We start from the raw sequence: 17,564 nt of genomic DNA on the forward strand, positions 1-17,564 counted from the left end.
GTGTGAAAAAGTTTCTTTTGGGGACCCACAGAAACAAAAAGTTAAATCATGAAAGATGGCAGACTTTTGCCAGGAAAAGACCTGAGACTAGTGGTTAGTTTGGCTGTTTCCATTTCTTTGAGAAGCTAAATAACTTATCAAAGACTTTTTCTACCACTCGAAGTTTCTCAGAAGCTCTTAGTCCAGACTAGAACCCCCCGAGATGTGGAAAGCTTCTCTCTGCTGCCATCTGCTGTCAACCAGGGTAACTACAGGGCGTGGCTTCCCTCAGTGATGGCGGGGTGGGGGCGGCCGGGGGCGCCCGCCCAACTTCAGTTTTCTTAAAAATCCCCTACACCTAAACAGCCACATTTACCCCTTCATAAAAACCTCATTGCTTCCATTGCTCTGAGTTTTTATTTCCAATTTGTAGATATCCAGCCATTGTTGTTTTGTTAGGGCAACCATAAAAAATTCACACATAAACATATACTATTTCCTCTCCCAAATAGTATAATAAGCAATTTTAGCAGACTTCTATAATCTCATGGTTATAGTCAGTGGCTTTTCACAAGTTTCTTATTTAGGTTTTCCCTCGGTTTCTCTAAGTATTCTGTCACGTGGATTTTGAAATCTTACCATCTAGGACCATAAATGCCATGGTGAAATTATTTCTTACTCAACACTCATCTATGTGAATAGGTGAATCTCTTATCTAAAAAAATTTTTTTTAATTCATCATCTAATATTAATGCAGCAAATCTTCAAAGATTCAGGGTTATTTGGTTTTACTTCCTTATGTTGTAAGGAAGTATCCACTCTAATTTTTCAGGTTCCTTATTCATCACGATATCTACTTTTCAAAACCTGAAAAAAATGGGTTTAGGGCAATTTTGAGTCACAGTAACTCAAGAAAGCATGACTTTCTCCCACTTGCCCTGCCTTTTCCAAAAGAAAGAGATCTCAATCTGAATAGATATTTGAACACCTATGTTCATAGGAGTATTACTCACAATAGTCAATAGGTGGGAGCAACCCAAGTGTCCATTAGCAGATGGAAGAATAAAAAGAAGATGCCACATACATACAATGAGATATTATTTGACCTAAAAAGGAAGGAAATTCTGACACATGCTACAACGTGGATGAAACTTGAGGACGTTAAATTCAGTGAAGTAAGCCACAAAAAAGCAAATTCTGTATGATTCCACTTTTATGAGACACCTAGAACAGTCATATCCATAGAGACAAACAGTAGTATGGTGGTTTCCAGGCACTGGGGGCAGAGGGGAATGGGAAGTAATTATTTAATAGGTTCAGTTTGGGATGATGAAAAGTTCTGGAGATGGATAGTGGTGATGGTTGCATGATAATGTGAATGTGCTTAAAAATGTACACTTAAAAATGGTTAATATGGTAAATTTTATGCTACATATATCTTGCCATAACTTTTTAAAGTGAAAAAAGAAAGATCTCTTTTCTCAACACAAGAGACAATGGATGGTATCCATTGAAAGACACCGATTGTGATCACAGTGTATTTAGAAATATTTTGAACTCAGATACACATCAACCACTGTTATTGTCTTTATTCTATTTTATTAGTGCTATAATGCACCAGAATAAATTCCTAAGCCCATATATATTAACCATAAACATTAATAGGACAAGTCTGAACACACAGCTGAGTCTTTCCCTGCCCTATGAAAAAACAGTCTTGTTCAAGTTTGATCAAGCCCTTTAGGAAAGAAGTACCAGAAAATTACTTTGCCTCAAATTCAAGTGGCATGCTAGAAGTGACCTTTCCCAGTCTCAAAAATATGTATAGTACTCTCTGTAGCCCATACCAGGTGAAATATTATGAATAAAAATTATTGTCAGGAATAGTGATAAAAATGGTGGGGGGTGAGGGGAACATCCCATGGCCAGCTCTTAAAGGCTCACATTTCTCTAAGTTCCTCTGTTGTTAATTCCCCTGGCAACTTATTTCCTGAAGCTGGTATGAATTAGAACTCATTATAGTAATCTGGTCTAGTTTTCATTTCTATCCCAAACAGAAGCAGAAGTTTTAATAATAATCATATCCTTTATATCCACGAGCATATGGGGGATTGGAAGAATTTGCTCCCAATAGCCAGCAAACTCCCAGCTGTATAAATGGTACAACAAATTTAAAGTCATAAATAGAAGTTTTTTTCATAGGATTTTCATTCTTAAGAGTCTTTTACCATCTTTGAGGGGCGCCTGGGTGGCAGAGTCGGTTAAGTGTCCAAGCCTTGATTTCAGCTCAGGTCATGATTTCAGGGTCGTGAGATCAAGCCTGGAGTCAGGCTCTGCACTGGGCATGGAGCCTGCTTAAGATTCTCTCTCTACCCCTCCCTCTGCCCCTCCCCCAACTCCCTCTCTCAAAAAAAAAAAAAAAAGAGTCTTTTACTACCTTTGGGTTTCCAAAAACATACTCCAATGGTCTAGGAAGTAGCAAAGTCAATGTCTTTATGAAAAACAGGGAATGAACACCTGTTGTTGTTGTCTGGTTTTTTTAATGATTTCCTTTTGGCTCCTTCGGCTTTGTAATGAATGTTTTGTTTATTGGTCTGGGAGATTATCAAGGGTTAGCTAAGCTCCTGCAGGGTACTGCTGCCTCAGTGTCTATTTTGCTTGGCCAAGTGGCCTTGGGGGCCTTCAGCTGACCCTAGCCCCTCATGCAAGCGCAAGCCCCCAACGGCAGCCGCAGAGTCACAAGTAAATGTAAGTTCCTGACGTGACCTTCCCAGCCTTGTGATCAACAGTCTCCCCGCCTCCCAGGGCCTCCCCATTTTGTGTGCCCTACATAAGACCCCCATGGGGCTTACCAAAACCCGGCTCTTTTTGGTTTGAACTGACCAATCCAACCTTAGCCCAGGATCCCCAAAACACTCTACTCATGGACTCTAATAAAGGCATGTGCCCCAGGTCCTGCCTCTCTCTCTCTGCCTGTACCCGGCCTTGACTTCCTTGTGTGGCCCCTCGAGGTGTGCTGTGTACATGCCTCAGGACCTGTGGGTAATAAGCTTCTCTCTCAATTTTTCTTGTGGTCTGTGGTTGAAATGCAGCTCACCATCTGTCAGGGCGTGCTCCATTTAACAAGTGTTAATTTAACAAAGTCAGAGCAGAGTTAAGATGTGGTTCTGTCAAAAAGGAGGAGCACAGACTAGAATTGGCAGATGTCCAGCACATTTGATTTTATGAGTCACTCTGCGTGTGCAGAGAATAGTACAGGAAAGCCCAGAAGGCTCATGAGAAAACTCAGTTGACTCCAAGGATGAACTAACTGAAAGAACACCAAATACTTCTAGATTCATCAACTCAGTCACAGCAAGGCTCTGCAGGAGTTTTAAAGACCTGTAAAACTCAGTCCTGGGCTCTGAGACCTTGCAGAGGAAGATGAGAGCAAAGGAAGAAGGAATGGTCACATTCCCTGCGAGGTGGGATGAGATGGGAATGGGGGAAGCACATTTCACACAGAGGAAAGATGTGAGCAAAGGTGCAAAGGGGAAAGGAGAAGCTTGGGTGTGTAGTAGAGGGTCCTGGAGGAGGGCGGGAAGGGGCCTGGGGCTGGGCTGTGGAGCCCGTAAGCAGAAAGGTAAAGAGAATGGAGTTTGTGCTCCAGGCAGTGGGAAGCCACTGAGTATTGCAGAGCTAGAGAAGCAGGCAATCCAAGCAGGGCTCCAGAAAGATAACTGACTCCAAGATGGTTGTAGAAGAAAGATTGAAGGGAGACAGGCACATTGTTTGGAAAGCTACTAGAATAGTCACATATAGTAATATGTGGCCAAATTAATTTAGTGAAAGAGAGACAGAAATATATATTAAATAGCGGCCCCTGGCTGGCTCAGTCAGTTAAGTGTCTGCCTTCGGCTCAGGTCATGGTCCCGGGGCCCTGGGATCGAGCCCCGCACCGGGCTCCATGCTCAGTGGGGAGTCTGCTTCTCCCTCTCCCTCTATCCCTCCCCTCGCTCGTGCTCTCTCTCTCTCAAATAAATAAAATCTTAAAAATAAAAAAGAAACATATATATTAAATAATCTATTAGTAATAATCATGACTTGCCAACAGATTAATTTGGAGAGTGAGAGAGAGAATAAGACCCAAACATGACTAACTTTCATGCCTGAGCAATAGAAGTCAGAAATAAGCAAGTGGGCAGAGACTCTGGTACACTCTAGGCAGGAATGTAAAATTTCTTGAACTGACTTCATGTGGTACAAACGATTCACTGTAGAATGAATAGTACAAGAACAGCTACCTTAGTTTCTTTCATGACCATTAGGATTCCTAAGTTAAAAGATCTCAAAGCATGTGTCGTTCTAAAAACAAAACACAAAAACCATGAAAAACCCTCATGCCTATTTGCAGAGAATGAGAGCTCCACCTCCAAAATTTGGGATGGCAGCCCCAGGGGCCCACCAGCAGTGTTGGTTTGGGCTCTGAGCCCCTTTTAAAATTGATAGTGTGATCTAATTAGAGGGTGTATTTAAAGTCTGGGCTGGATAAAAGGATACATAGCTATTCTGCCACACTGTCATTGACTACACCACCACCCAGATTGGAAAGATACCCCCCTTCAGGAAGACTGTCAAAGTCATTTGCAAGCAGCTTTTTAAAGGTTTATCATCAACATCAGTAATACTAGCTAATACATGTAAGCTGCTTTATAAGTTTTACCTAACACCTTTACTTCTATAAATTTATTTGAGTCTTATACACCCTTTGAGTTTGGTGGTATTATTCTGGATTCACAGGTAAAGAAATTAAGTTCAGAGAGATTAACAGACTCCTCCCATGGTTATACAACTTCTAATAATTACCAACATTTGCATTGACTTTTTAAGTATTCAGATTAATTTAAAAAAATATCAATACAAGAAAGCTCTTGGCAGGGTAGCCAGCACACAGTAGGTCTCCACAGAGCTAGTTGCTCCTTTTCCTTGCCCGCATTTTTCCTCTACACTGCTATTAACACAGGAGGGACCCCCACATTACAGATGAGCAAACTATGCTTCAAAGTAAGACAGCCAGCAAGGGGCCACATTGGGGTGGGAAAGACCTTAGCCTTTTGTAACCTTCAAAAGTATAATTCAATTTGAATATATGCCCAAGAAAGCTTTTATGTAACTGTATTTTAAGCTTCCCTAATATTTCAACAACTGACACTCAACATAAGTACATTCCCTGTTTTTAAAGTGGGGTAGCACCAGTGACTAACTAAAGCTTGTTTGGAAGGGAAACAAGGTTTTCAAAAACCCCGCCATTACAGGGTCAAGAGTACCTGTGTTTGAATTCTGAAATATTTATGTCAAGACAAGTAGAAGGAAACTGATCTTGTACCAGTCCATACACTCTCACTTCCTCTTGTCTGGAGGAGGCAGCCACGTTGGCAGAAGGACGACGGCAGGAAGGGCCCTGTGCTCTGGAGCCCCAATAAAGTGCAGACCGAGTTGTGCTCATTAAATGGTTCCTTGCACCTGGGACACACCCTAATTCCAGATCTCAGGCTGGAATGATTCAGCATGTGGAAGGGAGGCCTTAATTAATGAAAATGCTAGGGTGTTAGAGGAAGTGGTGGTGATTCAGCAAGCATTTTTACTTCTGAGTCAATCCCAATAATAGGCAAGACTGGGTTAGGAAGGGTATTTTAAAAGGGTGGAAGGCTTCATCTTCAACAACCAACGAAGAAGCAGCAAAGTCCTCAGTGAGGAAGGAATAATAACAGGTTGGTGCCTTTAACTACGTGTAGAAGTGACTGGGGAAGCTGCAGTGATGGTGTCCAGGCCCACAAGCCCTATGCCCTGTGCAGACGACAGGCATGCATTCACGAATCCTCGCCAATGCGTGCCGAGGTAGACCAGCTACCAGGCACTGAGCCTAGGGGGCGAACGAGACAACCAAGGTCCAGGCCACATAGAACTTGGTCAGCAATAGACCCGACAAGGAGGCCAGGGCGAATTCTCTGGGATATCAGCAAATCATGTCAACCATGCTACTGCTGTGGCCTCAGGATGCAGCAGGGCACCTTAGGAGCTTCAGCCCGAGCCCAAGCAATTGGAGAATATGAGATCCAGGAGTTCCCAACCCTCAATTCTGGGAAGAGGTGTTCCTGTCTCCCTCCCATCCCACTCACTCAAACAACACCTACCAAGCATGAACATGTGTTGATTCTCCTCTTAAACGCTGGAGTGCAAAGGTGAATAAGGCAGCCTGTACTGCTGGCAAGCCTTCCACTGAAACTGAAAAAAATAAGCCAGAAGGACAACTATCACACAGTGTAAGACATGCTCCAAGTGGGACTCCATCCCAGCACTCCTGTCTCCATGAGGGTGCTCCTGACTGAACAGCATTGCACGTGTTCTCTCCCTTTCTCTCTCTCCCTCTCTCTCCTCTCCTGCCCCTCATCCATGCCTCTCCATAAGAGGACAGACTTAACTCACCGGGGAGTCGGGAAGATGGAATGGGCCTGATGGAGCTCAGTGCCCTCTGGCCACTCCAATTTGGTCTGTCTGCAGGCCGAGGAGTGCATTCTGCACCTGCCCTGTGCCGGGGGTAAGCTGACCCGGAGGGCTATGCCCCTGCAGAAGAGTCCAGCAGTCAATGAGCAGGTAGCTAATTCTATCCATTTTGGAAAGAAGAAAGAAGTATCAAAAGCCATCTTATCCTGCCTTAAAAAGCTGGCATTTTGGGCGCCTGGGTGGCTCAGTCTTTCAGCATCTGCCTTCGGCTCAGGTCATGATCCCAGGATCCTGGGATCAAGTCCCACATCGGGCTCCCTGCTTGGCGGGAAGCCTGCTTCTCCCTCCCCCACTCCCCCTGCTTATGTTCCCTCTCTCGCTGTGTCTCTCTCTGTCAAATAAATAAATAAAATCTTTAAAAAAAAAAAAAAAGCTGGCATTTTTATTTCCATCTGCCTATCCTGTGTCTTATTTCTTACTTGGTTCTGAACTTGGGAGGGGTGCTCACGGGGTTCCCCTCACCAAACCCTAACATAGACATAGGAGTAAGCAAAACTTCAGGAAAGCATAAGGCTACCCTTCCCTTCCATTCAGTGCCAAGTGTCTGTTGAATCTATATCCACAGAACAAAGGAAGGAGTGGTACTCTCTCCCTGGGATGCCTCGGGATGCTTGACAGTGGCGTGCTTTGAATGGAGCCTGGAAGGATGCTGGGTGAGGAAGAACTGTGTGCCCAGTACATGCCAACCACAGGAGTTCCCTGAGAGACCCACTCACTTCCTATACCCTTGCCCAGAATCAGGGTCAGCGTTCCCTAGCTGGAGTCCACAGCCACTCTCTTCTGATGCCCCTTATGGCCACTGAAAAACCCTCTTGATTTTTCCCATTGCCTTTATTTACCCAACTTCACCTGGGTGGCTCAGTCAACCGGTTAAGCGTTGGACTCTTGGTTTCAGTTCAGTTCATGATCTCAGGGTCGTGAGATGAGCCCCACGTCAGTCTCCACACTCAGCACAGAGTCTGCTTGAGATTCTCTCCCTCTTCCTCTGCCCTTCTCCCCATCCCCCCCTTCAATAAATGAATAAATAAAATCCTTTAAAAAAAAAAAAGGAACAGTCACATGAGGCACCTAGAATAGCAAATTTACAGAGACAGAAAATGTAATGGTGGTTGTCATGGGTTGGGGAGGGGGAATGAGAAGATGACCCTCCTGGCTTTTCAGCTCTCTGATGGCAAGGTGTCACCCTCTGTCAACAATGTTAAAGGGCCAAGTGGACTGTAGGGCCCCCACTATTTCTTCCTCAACTCACCCAGGAGGCCAAGTGCTACGGAAACCATTCAGTCAGTTGTGTGTCCCCTCCTCCAGCTAATCACTGACAGTGCTGACATTTAGTTACCATGCCCCATGTCTGTGGGGCTTGGAGAGGTGAGCATTCTTCACCCTCTGACCAAGATATTCCAGGTGTGAGGTCTGCAACCCTTCTCAGCACAGGAGGTAAAGCATTAGCCGAAAGAACACTCCAAACCCTTCTGTTCCCTTGTTATAACTTACACAGAGTATCCTCTGGGAATTGAACGGTCTAATCCATACCATTTCAGCCTCTCCTAATAGCACTCCATCACGTTCAACTTTGTCACATGGCAGATGCCCAAGAAAGTCCAAGAGTTGGTACTCTCAGCTTCCACCACTGCCATTCACTTAGATCTTCTCTTCAAGATCCTCCCAGTCTCCCTGCCTACCACCCTTCCTAGCTTCACACCTCACCACCCAGACCCCATCGCTAAGACCACAACCTCTCGACTCACTGACCTTCAGACACACCCAGCATGGTGATCCCCAGCAATGAAGTGACTCACCATGCATTCTCTCTGCACACCTGTTCCAGCTGGGGAAAATTGTACAACTTCACTTGTCACCTTCAGACCAACCTGGGACTGCCAGTCTCTGTGTAACCTGGTTTTGTATAGCAGTCCTTTTACTCATTCCTGGCAGGTCTCTCTCTCGTAAATGACCAGTCTCTTGGTCCTGGCTCTTTCTGGGAAGATGAATTAATCCCATCTCTTCACTTCGGGGTCCACATGCATGGGTGGGGAGTGGGGGAGGATCCTCCCAGGATTTCCGGATTTCCTGTTGCCTGAGAGATAAAGTCCTGCCTCGCTGCTTTGTCATCCAAGGGCCTTTTGCATCTGATGCCAGTCTATGCTTCCAAACTCATCTTTTCTTGCTTCCTTAGTGAAGTCCTTCACACCAGCCCAAATGATCTCTTCCTGGACCTGTGGACATGCCCCGTTATCTTTTTTATCAATTGTGCTAAAATACACACAACATGTCATGTACTATTTTTAAGTGTACAGTTCAATGACATTGAGTACATTCATATTGCTGTGCAGCAATCACCACCATCCATCTCCAGAACTCTTTTCATCTTACAAAACTGAAACAGCCCCATTAAACAGCTCTCCATCTGCTCCCCCCCGGCCCCCAGCAACCACTATTCTATTTTCTGTCTCTATGAATTTAATTATTCTAGATACCTCATATAAGTGGGATCATATAGTATTTGTCTTTTTGTGGTTGGCTTATTTCTTTTTTGTTTTGTTTTGGTTTTTTTTGTTGTTGTTGTTGTTGTTTTTGGCTTATTTCTTAATATAACTTAATATAACGCTCTCAAAGTTCGTCCGTGTTGTAGCATATTGCAGAATTTCCTTCCTTTTTAAGGTTAATTCATTGTAGTTCATTGTATGTACATATACCATAGTTTGCCTAACCATTCATCTGTCAACAGACAATTGAGTTGCTTCCATGTGTCAGCTATTGTGACTAATGCTGACATGAACATGGGGTGCAAATATCTCTTTGAGACCCTGCTTTCAATTCTTTTGGGTATGTACCCAGAAGTGGAATTGCTGGATCATATGGCAATTCCATTTTTAATTTTTTTCCACAATGGCTATACCCTTTCACATTCCCACCAATAGTGCACTAGGGTTCCAATTTCTCCACATCCTTGCCAGCACTTGTTATTTCCTGTTTTTGTTGTTGTTGTTGTTGTTGTTAGTCATCCTAAGGGGAGGGAGGTAGTATCTCATTTCTGCTTTTGAATTTCCCTGACAGGTGATGTTGAATATCTTTCCATATGTTTATTGGCCATTTGTATGTCTTCATGGAGAAATGTCTGTTCAAGTCCTTCGAATTTGTTTCACTTTTTGTTGTTGAGTTTTAAGAGTTCTCTATATATTCTGGATTTAATCCCTTATCAGATACATGACTTGCAAATCTTTTCTCCCATTCTGTAGGTTTCCTTTTCACTCTGTTGGTCATGTTCTTTGATGCACAGTAGTTTTTAATTATCATGAACTCCAATTTGTCTGTTTTTTTCCTGTGTTTCCTGTGCCTTTGTTGTCATAGCCAAGAAACACTGCCAAATCCAATGTCATGAAGCTTTAGCCCTATGTTTTCTTCTAAAAGTAACAGTTTTGTGTTATATCTTTGATGCCTTTTGAGTTAATTCTTGTATACGGTGTTAGGCAAGGATATAACTTTATTCTTTTCATGTAGGTATCCAGTTTTCCAAGCACCATTTGTTAAAGAAACTGTCCTTTCCTTACTGAATTGTCTTGACACGCATCAAAAATGATTTGGCCATATTTGCAAGAATTTATTTCTGGGCTCTCTAATCTATTCCATTGGTCTGTACATACCTGTCTTTATGCCAATATCACATTGTTTGATTACTGTAGCTTTTCAGTAAGTGTTGAAATCAGGAAGTATGAGTCCTCCAACTTTGTCCTTCCCTTTTAAATTTGTTTGGTTTTTTTTTTTTTTTTTGGAGCTCCTTGAGATTCCATATGAATTTTAGGATGGATTTTTTTTTTTTTTACTTAATGTCTTTTGCTCTTTGCCTTTGCTACTTTTGTGTCCCTTGTCTTAGCCTTCCTTTCCATCTATGATTCAAATCATTCAAAATCCAGCTCAACTCCTACCTGACTATTCCCACTCAAATTGATTTCTCTCTCCTCTGCGCTCCTACTTTACTCATTTCCTGTACCACTCAAGACAGCATCTGACTCTTCTCACAATCCCTTATCCCTTGATTCTCAACTTAACTGTCATCCAATCTAAAGTAGGCCTTTCTGTTAGTCTTTCTTGTAACACCATGTGCTTTTTGCGTTCTAAAGCACTCATCATGATTAGCAGTTAATTAATTTCTAAGTTAATTCTCATACATGCAAATCTTAAGACAAACAGTTCTTTCACATTTTTTTTTTAACTTTATTTATTTGAAAGAGAGAGACACAGTGAGAGAGGGAACACAAGCAGGGGGAGTGGGAGAGGGAGAAGCAGGCTCCCCGCAGAGCAGGGAGCCCGATGCGGGACTCGATCCCAGGACCCTGGGATCATGACCTGAGCCGAAGGCACTCGCTTAACCGACTGAGCCACCCAGGCGCCCAGTTCTTTCACATTTTAACATCTCTGAAACAGAGGTTTGTGTCTTTCAATTGATGACATCTTACCATCATAATCATAGCTTTTATTTTGGTATAACATAAGTAATGGTATGTTTTATAATCAATGGTACTTTCAATTCGATGAAACACAGGATATGTCTGCTTGTATACTTACCCATTTAATGATTGTCTCATTAGACTGCAAAAGTTCCAAGAAAGGGGCACCTGGGTGGCCCAGTCAGTTAAACGTTTAACTCTTGATTTTGGCTCAGGTCATGATCCCACATTGAGCTCTGGGCTCAGCGGAGAGTCTGCTTGAGATTCTCTCTCTCCATCTCTCTCTACCCCTAACTCTCTCTTTGTCTCTAAAATAAATAATTAAATCTTAAAAAAAAAAAAAGTTCCGAGAAAGCAGTGGTCAACTCCACTCACCATGGCACCTCTAGGCATTGCTCAGTCTCTTTGACCCAGCTGTTTGGTGAATTGACGAATTGTAAGTCCTTCAAGGCACCTGGTAAACACATTGTGCTTCCCCGAAGTCCCACAACTCCGAGAACAGCACTACCTGCACTCGGGCACTTGCTGAGTGAACAATTTTCAAACAAGAGAGCATCTGGTGCCTGATTGGTCTGTGCTCTCTGACAGAAATAAAAAGATTAACATACCTCATTCTTTTAGAGGAAAAAGCAAGGTAAGACCTGTCAGCAGAACCAAATGTCTTATGCTTTCTTTTCCTTGGCAAACACCTGACCTGGCCTTAGTAAACGGAACGCTGTTTCTGAAATTTCTACACACACATACCCTTTCATTTTGCCTTTATGGCAACACACTTTTCCTTGGGGACGTTACAAGTCAATCTTTTAAAAGTGATGTCATTTTTTTTTTCTCAAGAGGGTTAATGATATTATCCGTTAAGAAAATGACACACACTTCTATACTCTTGGTAGCTGCTAACTATTTATAAACACGATGTCCATTCATAGCAAATAAACCAAATCTTGGATAAGCAGAAAATTGCCTTTGTCCTCTTGTGAGGGGTCACTGAATCCTGGTCTGGGTTCAAGTTTGAATACACAGAGGTGGAGTTTGGGCCAGATGAGCACAGACAGATTCTTCAACAACTGCCCTACTAACAAAATGCGACTTACAGAGGGGCAAAGGAAGAAAGAGGGGGACACAGATCCTCTTAACGGAAGCAAGGCTTTTGCATTTCTACCTGTTTATTCTCTGCCCAGAGTGAAATATGAGGCTATGTTTTGCAGTTGATTCTTTCAACACTTGAAGAATTCACTAATTATGTAAACACCTCTATTCAGAGTAAGCAGCTTTTGCAAAGAAGAGGAAATATGACATCTAGACCAGTGCTTCTCAAACTATCTGTAGTGAAAGGTTATGTTTTTCCTAATCTCTTGAAGACTGATACTTTTGTAGATTACAATACAAATGTCACAGCAATGACAAATTGCTACAAAAGTTTCCAAGTAATAATAATGAGTGCCATTTTTTGAGCAGCAACTATTTACCAGCACTGTATTCAACTCTTTCATATGGTGGGTCACCTTGAATCATCTTCAAAACAATCCTATGTGGATAATCTCCAATTTGCACCAATTTGGGCACGTGAAGCATGCCCAGTGCTAGAGAGCTGATGAGGGGCAGACCAGTGATTTGAACTCAGACATTGTCTTAGTTATTCTGAAAAATATACTTGTGTATTGCGGCTGATGGCAGGGAATTTGTCAGCAGGGATTAACTGGAGAGGTTTGCCCAGCACCATCTCTGCTCATTCCCGACACAGTTGGCAAGGGGTGGGGGAGAAGGCCTCACAGTCGGGGTGGGGAGAGACTAATCAGTGATGAGGAAATAGGTGTAATAGGAAATTACACATTAGGCAAAAGTAAAATTAAAATGAGAGGATTGCAAAAGGGCAAGTGAGAAGAAAATGTAGCCAGTAGAGGCCAAGAAGGAAGAGTAGAAAAGGAATCAAAAAGGTCATCCGTGAACAAAACCTGTTTAAGCAACACCGTGAGGAGCAGCGCCTCCAACCTTCAGTTCCAGAAGTTTTATGGTGTTATCACGCTGTCTGTCCTTCCTCTAAGAGCTAAGGTTATTTTAAGGAGATGGATCAGGAAGTTCAGGACACACCCATCCCTCTTCCGTCTCAGTCTCACTCAATACCTGCTGGACAGAGTCAAGTCTCAAGAACCTCAGGCGTCCCAGGGGGTGACTCAAAGACACACCCATTCCCCTCCTCCCACACATTACGCAAGACTGCTCAGATGTTCTTTTGACAAATTTCCCAAATCAACTGGGTCAGCAAGTGGGTTTTATTTAATGCTTTGACACAGTGTGCTAACATTGCCTTAATTAGATCTGAACTCATCCCTTCCTTACAGAAGGCTATCTTCCACCAGCCCTGCACAGATGCATTCCCTGACCAGGTTTTCAAAGGCATAGCCCCTCCTCAAACACTCCAGCTACCTCTACCACCATCACATCCTGAAGTCAGCCGCTTCTTGACAACTCTAGCAGGGCATATGCATTGGATTGAAGCAAAAGCCATTCTCCAGTAACTTGTCCTAGGTCACAGTTGTCCCTTTGGAGGACACACAAAACAAGCCTAAACTTTCTGGGATACACACACACACATACACACCACTGTTTAAGAGCAAGGGCTTGAGAGCCAGCAGACTCATATTAATATCCTTGCTTTGTCACTTATTAGCTGTGTGACCTTGGGCAAGTTAATTAACCTTTCTGAGCCTCCATTTCTTCACTGGAAAACTGGGGAGCCTATGAACTTCACTGGGTTCCTGTGAGGATTTCTTTTTTTGGGGTATAATTGAAATTACATTATATTAGTTTCAGTTATACAGTGTAATGATTCAATATTTGTACATATTGCAAAATGATCACCACAATAAATCCAGTTAACATCCATCACTATACATAGTTACAAAACTGTTTCTGTTGTGATAAGAACTTTCAGGAGCCATTCTCCTAGCTAATTTCAAATATGCAATACAGTATTATTAACTATAGTGACCATGCTGTACATTATCTCCCCATGGCTTAATTCATTCTATAACTAGAAATTTGTATCTTTGGATACCCCCTTCACCCATTTTGCTCACCCTCCACCCTCCACCTCAGGCATGAACTGTGGTGGGGTTCTGGGAGTGTTTTATGTGTCTTTTCTTCTCTTTTCTTTTTTTAGATTCCACATATAAATGAGATCATGTAGTACTTAACTTTTTCTGTCTGATTTATTTCACTTAGCACAATGCCTCAAGGTCCATCCATATTGTCATAAATGGAAGATAATTCATTCTTTTTATGGCTTAATAATATTCCTCTATGTGTGTATGCACCTGCCACATTTTCTTTATCCATTCATCCATTCCATGGACATGCTATGAGGATTAAATAGGCTAATATAAGGGGCATCTGGATGGCTCAGTCGATTAAGCTTCCAAATCTTAATTTCGGTTCAGGTCATGATCTCAGGGTCATGAGATCAAGCCCCACGTTGGGCTGAGCATGGAGCCTGCTTAAGATTCTCTCTCTGCCTCTCCCTCTGTCCCTGCTTGGGCATGCACTCTCTCTCTCTTAGAAAAAAAAAAATGAACTAATATATGTAAATTTCTTAGCCCAGTGCCTGGCACATAGCAAGTACTCATCAAATGGACTAAGAATCTCCTCTGAGTCTTTTCTCTTAGCAAAATATCCCTTGTCCCTTCAACTATTCCTCATACTTTGTGGTTTTCAGTCCCTGCCCCATCTTTTTAAATGGGCCAGCCACCTTTTAAATGGGCAATGTCCCATTTAAACAACCTTTTGATTGGACTGTATCCAAAACTAACTATACTCCTTGAAATATGGTCCAGGGGCCCCTGGGTGGCTCAGTCGTTAAGCGTCTGCCTTCGACTCAGGTCATGATCCCAGGCTCCTGGGATCAAGCCCAACCTCGGGCTCCCTGCTCAGCGGGAAGCCTGTTTCTCCCTCTCCCACTCCCCCTGCTTGTGTTCCCTCTCTTGCTGTCTCTCTCTCTGTCAAATAAATATATAAATAAATAAAGTCTTTAAAAAAAGGAAAGAAAGAAATATGGCCCAAACAGCAGAGAGTGGAAAGATCACACCTCCTCCTTCTGGATACTGGCTTTTAGTGAGTCCACCTCTGCCGGCACAAGACGTTTTCCATCAATACCATCCTATTAACACAAATGGTCATGTGCTGCTATTTGCCTTGATTCATTATCTGTGAAATCTTTTAAGAGGAAAAAAGAGGAACTTACACTTATACCTCCTAAAAGCCATCTTTCTTTGTGCTTTGATGATCATCCTAGATTGAAGGAAATCTGAGCCACCTCAGAGGACATCAGGAATTGGGATAGAGTGAAAGATTTCAGACAAGTGACCAGGCAGGAATGCTGATGTAGGCTCCAACCCTTGGGACCCACAAGCGTGGGAAAAGGAGTGGCTGCCCCCTCTTGACTCAGCTGCAAGCTATGCTCCAGGAGAGTGGGTTTCATAGAGGCAAGTAGCTAGGGAGGCCATGTGTACAGTGGGTCACGAAACACTCAGGAAGGGGCTTGATATAGGTGTGGTCAGTGGGGCAAGGGGAAATGCTAGCAGGGAGGAAGTGTAGCCCCACGTGCAGGTGAAGGTGAATGACCCTTGGGCTTTTCCAAAGGGGTCTCAGCTATAAAGCTGCAGCCTTAGCTGGTGGGAATCCCATTTTCCAGGTGGCCAGGGGAGAGAGGTGACTGGCTAGCTCGAAATGCCTTTTGATGACACCCGAAGTGGTTCCCAGTAGTTTGGAGGGGACAGACCACATTCCAATTACAACCTTGAAAGCCTCTCATGTTAAACTCAGTACTGAGGGAACCTTGACTAGGGCAGCCCGTTTGCCAGAAACCATCCAAGTTCATGTGTAACGAGGCTATGTCGGCAAACACACCAAATGCAGCACATGCCTGAGCAAACTGCGTGAAATACCCCTTATGATATAACCGGGAAGGGCAGAGGAACCAAAACAGAATATAACTCCATAAAAACAAATCTCTTCTGAGGCTAATTCCAAGGTTTTCACCTTCATTGTACAGATTGCTGTCTTGTTTCTTCTGTCTTTAAGACTTCGATCTGAAACATGTAATCCATTTTCCACTGAAGAATTTTGTCCTCTTAAAAAGTGATTTATCCTTTCTCTGTCTTGGTTTCCCTAATCTTCAAACAGGGAAAAATCATCCTAGAACCACAACCTGGCAACTTAACAGTACTAATGCAGTGCTAGATGTTACCAAGACTCTTCCTAATTTATAAATGACTAAGTTCATTCCTAGTCAACCTCAGAAGTCTCACAAGTGTTAAACAAAAGTACTAGATCTATGATCCAAAAACTTGGGCTCGTAAGCTACTTACCAGTGGTGGAAAATGTTTGCAAACATTTCACCTCCACAACTCCATTTCTTCCTCTGTAAAATGGGAAATGATCTCTACTCTTCTTTTCTCACACTTTTGTTGTGAGGCTCAAGGAAAATCAAGCAACAAGGAGGTGTAAATGGTTATATTTTTATTTTCAGAGATAAGCCCATTCTCAACCACGAGCATCTTTATTTCTGAAGTGCATCAAGCACCAAGGCTACCTGATGAACCCAACAGGCAAGACCTCTTAAACAGTTGCATGTCTACAGTTTATCAGCCTTTTTCCCACTTGCTTTAGAAATCATGCTAACTCCCTTCAACCTGACAAGATGAAACTCAATCACTGTCGTCACAGCCCCCCCCCAGTAACCGCTCCATTCACAGTTTTTAGGGTCATAGAGAAAGTGTGGGGGTCTTTTTCACTTTTTAAAAATTGTGGTAAAATACACATCACATAAAATGTACTGTTGTAATACCATTTCCAAATATACAGTTCAGGGTCATTAAGCACATTCACATTGTTGTGCAATCATCACCATTATTCACCCGTAGAATTCTTCTCATCTTGCAAAACTGAAACTCTGTCTCCATTAAACACTAACTCCCCATTCTCCCTTCCCAACCCCTGGCCACCCCATTCCACTTTCTGTCCCTATGAGTTTGACTATTCTAGGTACCTCATATAGGTGGGATCATACAGTATTTGCCCTTCTATGACTGGCTGATTTCCCTTAGCATTATTCCCTCAAAGTTCATCCATGTTGTAGCATGTTGCAGAATTTCCTTCCTTTTTTAAGGCTGAATCATAGTTCATTATACATACAATATACCACAGTTTGCTTAACCATTCATCTGTCAATGGACTTTGGGTTGCTTCCATGTGTCAGCTATTGTGACTAATGCTGATATGAACATAGGGGTACAAATATCTCTTTGAGACCCTGCTTTCGATTCTTTTGAGTATGTACCCAGAAATGGAGTTGCTGGATCATATGGTAATTCCATTTTTAATTTTTTTCCACAGTGGCTATACCCTTTCACATTCCCACCAGTTTCTGGGTTCCAATTTCTCCACATGCTTGTCAATACTTTTATTTCCTGTTTTTATGTTAGTAGTCATCCTAATGGGTGTAAGGTGATACCTCATTGTAGTTTTGATTTGCATTTCCCTGATGATGGGTGATGTTGAACATCTTTTCATGTGCTTATTGACCATTTGTATATCTTCATT

This window comes from Neomonachus schauinslandi, chromosome 3 (assembly GCF_002201575.2).
Source record: "Neomonachus schauinslandi chromosome 3, ASM220157v2, whole genome shotgun sequence".
In the NCBI taxonomy this organism is placed as follows: domain Eukaryota; kingdom Metazoa; phylum Chordata; class Mammalia; order Carnivora; family Phocidae; genus Neomonachus; species Neomonachus schauinslandi.